Here is a 13,750-nt window from a genome sequence, read left to right as displayed (position 1 = left end):
CCTTGCCCATAACGCTCCAAACGTTCTCAATTGGGGATAGATCCAGCGACCTACTGGTCGAGGCACGGTCTGGCATGCGCGAAATCGCGCAGTATAAACTCTCGCCGTGTGCGGGCCGGCATTATCTTGCTCAAATGTAAGCAAAGGGTGGCTTGTTATGAAGGGCAACAAAACGGCGTAGGACGTTGTCGAAGGGCCGCTGTGCTGTAAGGGTGCCGCGGATGACGACTGGAATGAAAAGAAATGGCAAACCAGACCATCACTCCTGGTTGTCGAGCCGTAAGGAGTAGAACTGTCTTAAGTGACAAGTCCCAGATGACCAGTAAACACGTATGTGGAGACCAGGGAGTGCTGTGAGCTTACTGGAACAATATAAAATGACAGTTGTGGAACTGAGGCTATCGCAGAAGATCGTGTAGACTATCTCGGCGAGACCACGTCAGAAATAGAACGATTACGGAAACGACCCAGACTCGGGGAAGCATCACAGACAGAACAACAGGTCGCCTCGCACGGGCCGATGCGAAAGACAGATGGCCAACGATCTTAATGCACCACCACAGGGGAGAGGGAGAAGGGGAATAAGACAGAAGGTTGCCTGTTTACATGGGGTGAAGGACACCGTGACAAAAGGAGAAGCAGAAGGCGAAGCACGGAATGATAGAAACCGGTGGCGACAGATATGTGGGATGCGGCGACAGCTAAGGGAGAGAAGGTTTCACACGTATTAATCGCCATGGATAAGATTTTTGAGCATCTCATCTTGTATAATACGCTGCTCCTCCACATGAGTTCTTCGACAGCTGTAAGGCAATTACTTTATCGTGCATTATAACAGCTGCGTTTTTAAAGCCGCGTTTACACAGATTGAGTTTTAAATACACTACTGGCCATTAAAATTGCTGTACCAAGAAGAAATGCAGATGATAAACGGGTATTCATTGGACAAATATATTATACTAGAACTGACATGTGATTACATTTTCACGCAATTTGGATACATAGATCCTGAGAAATCTGTACCCAGAACAACCACCTCTGGCCGTAATAACGGCCTTGATACGCCTGGACATTGAGTCAAACAGAGCTGGGATGGAGTGTACAGGTACAGCTGCCCATGCAGTTTCAACACGATACCACAGTTCATCAAGAGTAGTGACTGGCCTATTGTGGCGAGCCAGTTGCTCGGCCACCATTGACCAGACGTTTTAAGTTGGTGAGAGACCTGGAGAATCTGCTGGCCAGGGCAGCAGTCGAACATTTTCTATATCCGGAAAGGCCCGTACAAAACCTGCATCATGCGGTCGTGCATTGTCCTGCTGAAATGTAGGGTTTTGCAGGCATCGAATGAAGGGTAGAAACACGGGTCGTAACACATCAGAAATGTAGCGTCCACTGTTCAAAGTGCCGTCAGTGCGAACATGAGGTGACCGAGACGTGTAACCAATGGCACCCCACACCATCATGTCGGGTGATACGCCAGTATGTCGATGACGATTACACGCTTCCAATGTACGTTCACGGCGATGTCGACAAACACGGATGCGACCATCACGATGCTGTAAACAGAACCTGGATTCATCCGAAAAAAAATGACGTTTTGCCATTCGTGCACCCAGGTTCGTCGTTGAGTGCACCATCGCAGGCGCTCCTGTCTGTGATGCAGCGTCAAGGTTAACCGCAGCCATGGTCTTCGAGCTGATAGTCCATGCTGCTACAAACGTCGTCGAACTTGCTAACGTCCCCATCTGTTGACTCAGGGATCGAGACGTGGCTGCACGATCCGTTACAGCCATGCGGATAAGATGCCTGTCATCTCGACTGCTAGTGATACGAGGCCGTTGGGATCCAGCACGGCGTTCCGTATTACCCTCCTGAACCCACCGATTCCATATTCTGCTAACAGTCATTGGATCTCGAGCAACGCGAGCAGCAGTGTCATGATACGATAAACCGGAATCGCGATAGGCTACAATCAGACCTCTATCAAAGTCGGAAACGTGATGGTACGCATTTCTCCTCCTTACACGAGGCATCACAACAACGTTTCACCAGGCAACGCCGGTCAACTGCTGTTTGTGTATGAGAAATCGCTTGGAAACTTTCCCCATGTCAGCACGTTGTAGGTGTCGCCACCGGCGCCAACCTTGTGTGAATGCTCTGAAAAGCTAATCATTTGCATATCACAGCATCTTCTACCTGTCGGTTAAATTTCGCGTCTGTAGCACGTCATCTCCGCGGTGTAGCAATTTTAATTGCCAGTAGTGTATGTTCCGCAACAATGTTCATAACATCGTTTTCAGCTTTGCCGGACTACGTTGCACACGCGGCAACAGTTGCCAGTTGCTGTATCGGAACAGGTCAGACGGGACGTCGTGGCTGCTAAATGCCACTGTATGATTTATTGTTTGTTTATATTACGACTTCCTGTGATAAGGTCAAATACCGTACCTGTTATCGTGTCAAGATAACGGATATTTAATCTTATCGCACTCTTTTGAGGCAGGGAAGAACCCTTGGAATGTGTGAAGTGCAAACTACGGAAATTCCGGGCTGGAACTGGACACCCTCCAAAGAATCGCTGCTGTAGGCTTGCTTAATACCATAACACTTGGTCCCGGCGGAAGGTTCGAGTCCTCCCTCGGGCATGGGTGTGTGTGTTTGTCCTTAGGATACTTTATGTTGTGTGTGAGCTTAGGGACTGATGACCTTAGCAGTTAAGTCCCATAAGATTTCATACACATTTGAACATTTGAACCATAACACTGACGCAGAAAAGAAGATGAAGTCTCAGCTAACATGGTACCGGTGAACTGTATCAAGTAGCCCTTAATGTATGAGGCGAAAATGATTTGCTGTAAGAGAACAGAGGAATTGCTATTGAGCGTGGGTATGGCAGGGGGATCGACAAATGCTGTAGATTACCCTGCCACATTCGTTAGTAGCTGCGTCCATACGATGCCTGTTTTCTGTTCAGATTTGTGCGTGCGCCCACATGTCCAATAGCTAACTACGCTTGCGGATTTGTGCATGTACAATTTCCTCAAGTGGAGACTGTATGTCGGTTGATTGATTTGGAGAGAAGGGGACCAGACAGCGAAGTCATCGGTCCCATCGTATTAGGGAAGGACGTCGGCCGTGCCCTTTCAAAGGAAACATCCCGGCATTTGCCGGAATCGATTTAGGGAAATAACGGAAAACCTAAATCAGCATGGCCGGACGCCGGTTTGAACCGTCGTCTTCACAAATGCGAGTCCAGTCTCCTAACCACTGCGCCACCTCGCTCGGTCAGACCGTGTGTACAAGTGTATTGCTTCCTGGGTTCAGTGGGAATCTGGGTACGGTGGGAATCTCTTGCGCTCTTTAGCACACGACAGATCATGTGTGTTTCTTCTGTAGTGTGCTGAGGTTTATGCAGTAAGGTGATCTACGGGGTGATAAAAAAAAGTATAAATTTGAAAACTTAATAAACCACGGAAGAATGTAGATAGAGAGGTAAAAACTGACACACATGCTTGGAATGACATGGGGTTTTATTAGAACAAAAAAAAAAGTTCACAAAATGTCCGACAGATGGCGCTGGACAGCAATACGTCAGTAACTGCTACCGTGACGGGTGAGAGGTAAGCCGATATGTTACAGAATCGCATCATCCCCAGCCTGGCTGATAAACACCTGCTGGAACGTGCGATGTTTATACAGGATGGCGCTCCACCCCATATTGCTAGACGCGTGAAAGACCTCTTGCGCGCGTCGTTTGGTGATGATCGTGTGCTCCGCCGCCACTATCGTCATGCTTGGCCTCCCAGGCCCCCAGACCTCAGTCCGTGCGATTATTGGCTTTGGGGTTACCTGAAGTCGCAAGTGTATCGTGATCGACCGACATCTCTAGGGATGCTGAAAGACAACATCCGACGCCAATGCCTCACCATAACTCCGGACATGCTTTACAGTGCTGTTCACAACATTATTCCTCGACTACAGCTATTGTTGAGGAATGATGATGGACATATTGAGCATTTCCTGTAAAGAACATCATCTTTGCTTTGTCTTACTTTGTTATGCTAATTATTGCTATTCTGGTCAGATGAAGCGCCATCTGTCGGACATTTTTGAACTTTTGTATTTTTTTGGTTCTAATAAAACCTCATGACATTCCAAGCATGTGTGTCAATTTGTACCTCTCTATCTACATTATTTTGTGCTTTATTCAGTTTTGGGTTGTTTTGGGGAAGGAGACCAGACAGCGAGGTCATCGGTCTCATCGGATTAGGGAAGGACGGGGAAGGAAGTCGGCCGTGCCCTTTGAAAGGAACCATGCCGGCATTTGCCTGAAGCGATTTAGGAAAATCACGGAAAACCTAAATCAGGATGGCCGGGCGCGGGATTGAACCGTCGTCCTCCCGAATGCGAGCCCAGTGTTTAACCACTGCACCACCTCGCTTGGTTTTATTCAGTTTTCAAATTTATACTGACTTTTTATCACCCGATATGTGCAATAATGTCCGTTAACTCCAAAGAAAGCAGCTGAAATTTATAGATAATAACAGACAAAGAAGTCGTGTGGAATGCCACTTTTGAAGATTATTTCAATAAAAATTTAAGATATGATGCCCTGGACGTCAAGCACTAGATAAAAATCTATCAGATTATATCGCTGTACAGGATAAGTCTCTTATGGCGACTTAATAGCACAACTGAGGAGCCTGACATCTGAACAAAAGAAAAGATGGGTAGGTCGAGCTCCTAACGAACCGCTAGAAACTGAAATGGGCGATATTGATGATACAAAAACACAACCTCCGTTCTAGTGGATTCCGGTGTCTCTGTCACCGCCGAATATGTCAAGTACAAGGATTTTAATCCATATAAAATATCCTTTGATTGAAGTCGTGTAAACAACTTTCATGAAATAAAATACAAGTGGCGTATTGAATGTCATTAACCGTCACAGAACGACTAAGAACCTCACTTAAGTATTTTCCATTTTTAAGAATAATCATTGCAATGCTTTGTTTTGAAATGCGCAATAAATATTCAAACTGATATATACGTCGCCGGTTACCGGCTACAGAAATATTATTGACAGGGTTTACGCTGCAGTTTCCCAAGCAAAAAATCTAATATCCCGCTGTGACCTCCTTCTGAAGTTCACAAACAAAACGCCGCCCTCACTTCAGATTTCTCTTATTTAGATATTTTGAATTCGGAACCGCCGATATGTTATCATTTTCTGTCGCCTTAACGTCACAACATACGTAGCACTAATTCCCAAACAAAGAAGGGGGTTCGCAGGAGACTGCTTGCGCAACGTGTGGACACGAGAACACGCATGCGTTCATGCGCTATTTCCACGGAGTTTTGTGCGTACGGTTTTATTCCCGCGCGTCTGCAATTGCGTGCGAGGAAGAGGCATCGTGTGGACACATCTTAATTCTCGCTCACATCCTGAACGGGGCCTCCCTAGTTCTGGATCGGCGCCGTCGGGAGGCTTCAAGCTGTGACTGTTTTGTGTCCGGTGGCTGCAAACACTGGCGATCTAAAAATATGCTACTCGCGCGTGTACAGCAGCCATTACGAAATGATCGTCGCGCCATGAGCTGCACGCGTAATGAATCACGAAAGCGCGCACGGTCTTGCCATCTTGTCGAGCTTCGGTGGGCGCGGATCTACATCTACATCTGTACTCCGCAAGACACTTTACGGTGTGTGGTCGAGGATACTTTGTGTACCAGTGTCACAGCCCCCTCTATTGTTCCAGCTGTGAATGGTTTGCGGGAAGAAAGATTGTTGGTAATGCTTCGTGTGCACTTGAATTCTCTGAGCGTACGAGGGCAGTATGATAAGTCTGGTCAAAAAGAAGACAATATGTTTGTTTCGTAAACAACTCACCTTACTTCTCGACGTAGTCGCCTTTGAGGGATATACAATTGGTTGGTTCAAATGGCTCTGAGCACTATGGGACTTAACTTCTGAGGTCATCAGTCCCCTAGAATTTAGAAATACTTAAACCTAACTAACCTAAGGACATCACACACATCCGTGCCCGAGGCAGGATTCGGACCTGCGACCGTAGCGGTCGCGCGGTTCGAGACTGTAGCTACTAGAACCGCTCGGCCACTCCGGCCGGCTATACAATTGGTCCAGAGATCATCCAGCTTTTTCATTCCATTGGAAGAACAGGTTCTGTCAAACTCTGAAAATACTCGTCGAATGCAGTTTTCACTTCATTTGAAATTTCTTTCCGGCAAGTCAAGTTTCAAGTTAGGGAACAAGAAAAAGTCACTTACGACTAAGTGTAGCAAATAGAGTGGATGAAGAACCAATTCAAAGCCCAATTCGTGCACTTTCTCCATTGTTGTCGCTGATGTGTAGGCTGGTGCACGATCATGGTGCAAGAGCACCCTTTTGCGTGCCAACTTGGTCGTTTTCCAGTGAGCGCAAGTTTCAAACGATCCAGCATTGAAGCCTAGTAGAGTCCAGTTATTGTTCTGCTATTTTCCAGGACTTCTTTGAGGATTATTACTTGGGAGTCCCAAAAAAACGGTGGCCATCACGAGCCGACAAAATGGTCTTTGCCTTCTGCCGTTGCCTTTCACGGGCCTTTGTCCGTTGTTTTAACTCATGTGTGTAATGATGGCTCCAGGTTTCATCAACAGTCACAAATCGGCGCAAAAGTCTTACCGACTGCAATTAAACATCGCCAGACATTGTGCTGAAATGTTGTGCTTTTGCTCTCTTGGTCTATTCGCACACAGCTTCTGCATAGCCAGTTCTCCGTGAAGGGTATTATGCACTCGCTCTATTGAGACGCTTACTGTCTCAACAATCTCACGAATTCTTTCTCGACGGTCTTGCACTACCATACCATGCACTTTGTCGATGGTTTCTTTTGTGGTGACCTCAACTGGACGTCCGGAGCGCGCTTCGCTTTTGGTTGCCGGCCGGGGTGGCCGAGCGGTTGTAGGCGCTACAGTCTGGAACCGCGCGACCGCTACGGTCGCAGGTTCAAATCCTGCCTCGGGCATGGATGTGTATGATGTCCTTAGGTTAGTTAGGTTTAAGACGTTCTAAGTTCTATGGGACTGATAACCACAGAAGTTAAGACCCATAGTGCTCAGAGCCATTTTTTCGTTTTTGGTGCTTGTCCGGCTGCGTTTAAAGCTATTAATTCAAAGGTAACTGGTCTTCAATGATGGTGCAGAGTCCGCGTGAATTTCATCCAGTTCTGTATTGATTTGTGGGGCAGTCCAACCGTTCAGATGAAAATATTTAACAACAGCGGCACACGCGGTTTTCTCCAATTTCAGTCGCCGTCAACACAGTGACCGCTTTAGACAGCTGTCAACAATCAACTGTTTGCTGCACATTGTTCAAATTCTTTATACGATCATTGGAATGATGGAGTTTACCAACCATGTAGGTGCAACAAAAATGTTCCATTCGGTCGTGTAAATTTACCAGACTTATCAAACCATCCTCGTATTTTCATGTTGTTCTCGAGAAATGTATGTAGGACGAAGCAATATAGCGGATGACTCTCCTAACGTACGCTCTCGGAATTTTTTAACAGTAAACCACGCCGTAATACAGAACCCCTCTGTTCCAGTGTCTGCCACTAGAGTTTGCTGGGTATCTCCGTCAAGTTTTCCCGCTTACTAAATGAAGCTGAACGGAGACGAACTGCTCTTCTTTGGATTTTCTCTATTTCCTCTATCAGTCGTTCCTCGTGCGATTTCCTGACTGACGAATAACATTCAAGTACTGGTCGAATGAGTCTTTTGTAAGCTCCTTCTTCTGTTGATGGGCTACATTTCTTGATGATCTCAATCTGGCATCTGCCTTACCTGCGATTAATTTTCGTGGTCGTTCCACTTCAAATCACCACATGCGCTTACTCCTAGATATTTTATGGAAATAACTGCTTCCCGTGATTGTCCTACAATCGGGTTGTCATAGAATAAAAGGTTTTTCTGTCTACGCATTCGCAATGTTTCCTTAGTATATGTTAAGGGCCAACTGCCACTTCCCACACCGACAGTCAATCTTCTACAGGTCTGCCTCCATTTCGCTACAATTTTCTACTGTTGCGACTTCTCTGTATAACAGCATTATCCACGAAAAGCCTCACTTACCTTCCGATGTTATGTACTAGTTCATTTACATATACATTCTGAAAAGTAATGGTCCCAGGAACCCCCGTGGAGCACGCCCGAAGTTACTTTTACATGCGACGATTTCTCTCCGTCCAGAATGACATGCTGTGTTCTGTTTGCTAGAAATTCTTCAATCCAGTAACACAGTTGGTACGATATTCCATACGCTCGTATTTTGTTCGCCAGGCGGCAGTGCAGCATCGAACGCCTTGCGGAAGTCACGGAACACGGCATCTAGCTGGGCGCCTGTATATCTACTGCCTTCTGCGTCTTGTGGACGGACAGAGCGAGCTGGGGTCCATAGGACTGTCGTTTTCGGAAACCATGTTGATTGCGACAGAGGAGATTTTCAATCTCCAGAAATGTCATAATAAAGGAGCATAAAATATGTTCCAGAATACTACAAGTGTCCGACGTCAGGTCTATATTTTTTGGAATACCTGTGCTTTTTTCCGATCATTACGAACACTGCGCCCCTCTGGAAACCTACAGCACACTGCTGCTGGAAGAGGAACAAGTTCTTTCGCATACTTTGTGTAGAGTCAAGTGGTGTTCTGTCAGGTCCAGTGACCTTTCCTCTGTTGAGCGATTTCAGTTGCTATTCTGTCCGTTAGTCAGTTATTACGATATCTGTTCTTTTGTCTATTTGAACATAACGAATAGTCAGTGCCAAAGGGTGACAACTGAGGTTGGAGAACTTTCTCCCGAGTCTAAGGCTACAAGCAGAGAAAGACATATCACGTAGACACAGGTAGCGTATCAACTACTTTGTACTTTCACTATAAACCGTGGATGAAATGTTCTTAATTTATCACTGTTGCCTTCATTCCTTTTCCTTTTCTCCTGTCACAGAAACGACTGACAGACATGAAGCTTTTGTTAAACAAGTTGTAGCGTTCTTTAGCCTTAATTATTTCGAATGAAAAATCCGTTTTGTAGTCATATTTATTTACTTTTTAACAGTAGTTTAAATAAATTAATTTTTTGCTGACAGAACTGAAAACGCGCTTTCAAAAATTCAAATGAGCTAGATAGTAGGTGAAATAGAACATTTCTCGGGAGCAATAACCTGACAATAGTTGACATTTCAGCAATGAACTCATCCAATGGCCAATATTCACTGTCCAGTCTGTGCTTAAAGATTTGAATGTCCGTTCGCCCATGCAACATTATGTGTGTTTTTACCTCTCGCCATATGAGGGTACGTCCAGAATAACTACTCGGATTGCATCTGTTCTCAATCGGAGAAGAGCATGCGACTCCATTTCTCGTTGGTCCAGTCACATGCACCTGGCATCATTGTAATGTGTGCTACCGATGCGCAGTTGTCAAAGGAACACAAAATACCATACTGGTCGTCGTGCAAAGAGTCCACCTCCACTGTGGAGCTCAGACTGCGTGCCTTGCAGTCCTGTTAAACGCCGTTGCAAATGATCCCGCTGTTTGACGTGGATCGCTTCTTGCATGTTGTACAAAGTAGCAGTCATCTCCTCTTGTAGTTGAGCGTGGTCGACCAGCTGTTTGACGTGGATCGCTTCTTGCCCGTTGTACGATGTAGCAGTCTTCCTGTAGTTGAGCGTGGTCGACCAGCTACATTCCTTTGCAACGCTCCAGTGCACTTGAGACAATGAAGTGAGCGATACCAAGTTCGGCGGCTACACTCTACATATACACCCTGCAAACCACTGTGAAGTGCAAGAAGGCAGAGGGCATGTCATATTGTACCGATTATTAGAGCTTTCTGCTATCACGTTCACATAAGTACAGTGAGGACAGCGATTGCTGAAATGCCGTTGTGCGCGTTATGAGGTCTAATCTTGTCTTTACGATCCCTGTGAGAACGATGCGTAGCTCGTCACACTTCACAATTGCTCTGTGATTGACACACTCTGTGTTTTCCCTGACGTCACGTCACATGACATCCAGGTTTGTGTTCACGACTGGGAGTCCTCTGACCAGATGCTCAAGCAGTTGCATTCATTTCCACCGACTTGTTAATATGTTGTGTTAACTTACTCTGTCTCGTCCTTAAGTTTTGCAGAGTAGCGTAGTTACTGAAATAGTGCGAAACAAGACACTTTAGATCAATGGTCATCAATCTTTTTGCTCAACAGCCAACGCTGACATTTTAGTGTGGCACCTGGGGCAGCAGACATACCGATGTTACTATTAATTGCTAATCTACATGAATTAGTACGTTACAAGCTCCCAACATTAGCCAAGTAAGTGAATTTAAATATCTCGGAAGGACAATAACTGAACACTTCACCAGGAGGTGAAAACTCGAATTACCATAGCGAAGGAGGCATTCAACAGAAAGAGGAGACTCTTATGTGGCAAATTAGATAAAGGGCTAAGGAAAAGGCTTGGCAAATGTTTTGGTTCAAATGGTTCAAATGGCTCTGAGCACTATGGGACTTAACATCTTAGGTCATCAGTCCCCTAGAACTTAGAACTACTTAAACCTAACTAACCTAAGGACATCACACACATCCATGCCCGTGGCAGGATTCGAACCTGCGACCGTAGCGCACGCGCGGTTCCAGACTGTAGCGCCTAGAACCGCTCGGCCACCCCGGCCGGCGCAAATGTTTTGTCTGGAGTGTGGCACTATATGGGGCAGAAACATGGACACTGAGACGAGAGGATGGAAAAAGGTTAGAAGCATTTGAGATGTGGATGTGGAGGAGAATGGAAAGAATAAGCTGGATGGAAAGAGTGGGTAATGAAAGAATATTGGAAAGGGTTGGTGAGAGAAGATGTCTACTGAAGGTTGTAAGAGAAAGGAAAAAGAACTGGTTGGGACATTCATTGAGAAGGGAGTGCTTGTTAGTAAATGCTTTAAGGACTGGTTTGTGGGAGAAGACTGAGAGGAAGAAGGAGATACAAGATGATAGACGACATAAAGGGAAGAGGAAATTATGCAGACCTGAAGAGGATGGCAGAAGACCGGACAGCCTGGAGAACTACCATATGAAAACCTGCCTTTAGGCAGAACACTGATGATGATGAAGCCCCCAACAGACTAGTTGTGGAAGGGACTCGATAAATTGGCGGCCGGCCTTAGTATTGATGGTTAAAAATCGGCGCATTTCGAAAGACCTCGCGTCGACTGTTCTCCGTTTCAGACTGCTGCGATCTTCAGCGACGCCAAAGTCGTGACACTGCAGTTGCCTGACGAATTGCATGGGTTAGCAGTGTGAGCAGATGATAATTGATTAATAACAGTAACTGTACATATATTTAAATGCATTAAGCAGTATGAGACGATCAGAAATGTTTACTATTTTCCTCTGCTCATTGCGGTGCTTTACAGCAACGTTTAATTCCACATTCCTTGCTGCAAAGATGTACCGCATTTTAAGATGGCCCTCTCTCTCCATGTTATTTCCTTGTCAAAGCCTACACCATAGTAGCTGATCGTTACATGTCGCTCACGTCCCTGAGTTGTCACTACTGGAAGACAAACAAGAAAGCATTCCCCATCTCGTATCCTCTACAATCCGTAGTGGCCACGCAACCTAATCATCTTCCCTTAAAGTAAGCGGCCAATTATACTTGGCTCGTGGTCGAATTCACCAACGCCAATTAAAATTAAACACGTCTTAAAATATTACTGCCTCTGCAAGCAATTTTGTTTCTCACTAACCAGGAAAATTACTGTCCCTAAGAACCTCTTAACGCTAGCTGACGTTTCCAGATTTGGCTCTTAGTTGCTACATGCTTATTATACACTTAAGTGCCAAAGAAACTGCTATAGGCATTCATATTCAGATACAGAGATATGTAAACAGGCAGAATACGGCGCTGCGGTCAGCAACGCTTATATAAAACAAGTGCCCAGCACAGTTGTTAGATCGGTTACTGCTGCTCCAACGGCAGGTTATCAAGATTTAAATGAGTTTAAACGTGGTGTTATAGTCGGTGTACGAGCGCTGGGACGCAGCATCCCAGAGGTAACGATGAAGTGGCGATTTTCCCCATACGACCATTTCACGAGAGTACCGCGGATATCAGGAATCCGGTAAAACATCAAATCTCCGACATCGCTGCGGCCGCAAAAAGATCCTGCGAGAACGTGATCGACGACGACTGAAGAGAATCCATTAGCGTGACAGAAATGCAATCCTTCCGCAAACTGGTGCAGATTTCAATGCTGGGCTATCAATAAGTGTCAGCCGTGCGAACATCATCGATACGGGGATTCGGAGCCGAAGACCCACTCGTGAACCCTCGATGACTGCACGACACAAAGCTTTACGCCTCACCTGGGCCTGTCGCGGGCAGTTTGACGACCACCACTTTAGATGATCTGCAATATTTTGAACATGGCTGCGCTACGGCAACAGTTACAGAATAGCAGGTATAGAAGCCAGCCAACCAGTTACAATAATGGTGGTTTTCAAATAACCTTAACCATGGTTTCGACGAATTTAAACCCGTCATTTTCAGAAGGACAAACCTGCGTACAATACGAAAACATATAATGAAAACGTCATGGATCTGTATTACGTGTCTAAGAAAAGCTACTCTTACAACACGTGTAGAAATATCACAAACAACATACGGCAAGTGGTACTTACAAACTTCACATTAGCATTTCATTCAGTAAAAGCTGTCTCCACATGACATGTATTGCCAACGGTCTGTATGTCCATCTGTAAAAATTAAGGCCCCTAGAATCAATTCAGTAGAGCCAATCACTTAAAATTACAGACCATGTTAGTAGCTACATGCCGACTGAGGGAGAGTGGAGAGCATTATTGTATATGAGGAAAACAACTCCTGAGGCGCATGTGCCGACAGACACGTACGCTTGGCGTTCTAAACAGCCAATAAGCGTATTACTAACAGAATGGACAAGATACAAAGAGCTAGGAAAGAAAGGAGCTAACAAACATAATTCTATATTTGCTGAACGTCTATTGATTGCCAACAACACTGAAAAATTTGGAAGATACAATTATTCTACCGGCCGCGGTGGCCAAGCGGCTCTAGGCGCTTCAGTCCGGAACCGCGCGACCGCTACGGTCGCAGGTTCGAATCCTGCCTCGGGCATGGATGTGTGTGATGTCCTTAGGTTAGTTATGTTTAAGTAGTTCTAAGTTCTAGGGGACTGATGACCTCAAATCTTAAGTCCCATTGTGCTCAGAGCCATTTGAACCATTTGAACAATTATTCTTCATAGAGGAATCAAAGGGCGCAGGATGGATCTTTGGGAAGAATTAGGTATCCGTCAACATCTTGAGCCTAAAGATGGGAATTTACTAAATGACCTGCCGTAGCTTGCCTGTTTCAATCCGTCGTAACCATGGTAAAGGTCATTTGAAAAGCACCATTTGTTGCAATTGGTTGGCTGTATTTTATACCTGCTGTTAGATGATCTGCGTAGTTTCAGGGGACTTGCCTAGGATAAACACTCTACAGTAGCTGGAAACTAACATTCACATTACTGGATATTTGAGTACACGTCTCGTAGACTATTAATAACTTCAAAAGTCATACGTATTATAAAGTTTGTAGAATATCTTGGAGATGTCTATACCAACGACGACTTTCCTGAACTAAATCAAATGGGATGAAAATACTTAACG

The 13,750-nt window shown here is 45.4% G+C and overlaps 1 protein-coding gene across 1 annotated transcript in view; it reads left to right on the top strand.

Moving 5' to 3' along the window:
• LOC126214869 (guanine deaminase) overlaps window positions 1-13,750 on the top strand; it is a 121,772-nt gene that overhangs the window by 29,623 nt on the left and 78,399 nt on the right. The window lies entirely within an intron of this gene.

This window comes from Schistocerca nitens, chromosome 12, assembly GCF_023898315.1.
Source record: "Schistocerca nitens isolate TAMUIC-IGC-003100 chromosome 12, iqSchNite1.1, whole genome shotgun sequence".
NCBI lineage: Eukaryota > Metazoa > Arthropoda > Insecta > Orthoptera > Acrididae > Schistocerca > Schistocerca nitens.
This window is presented reverse-complemented; position numbering and strand designations above follow the sequence as displayed.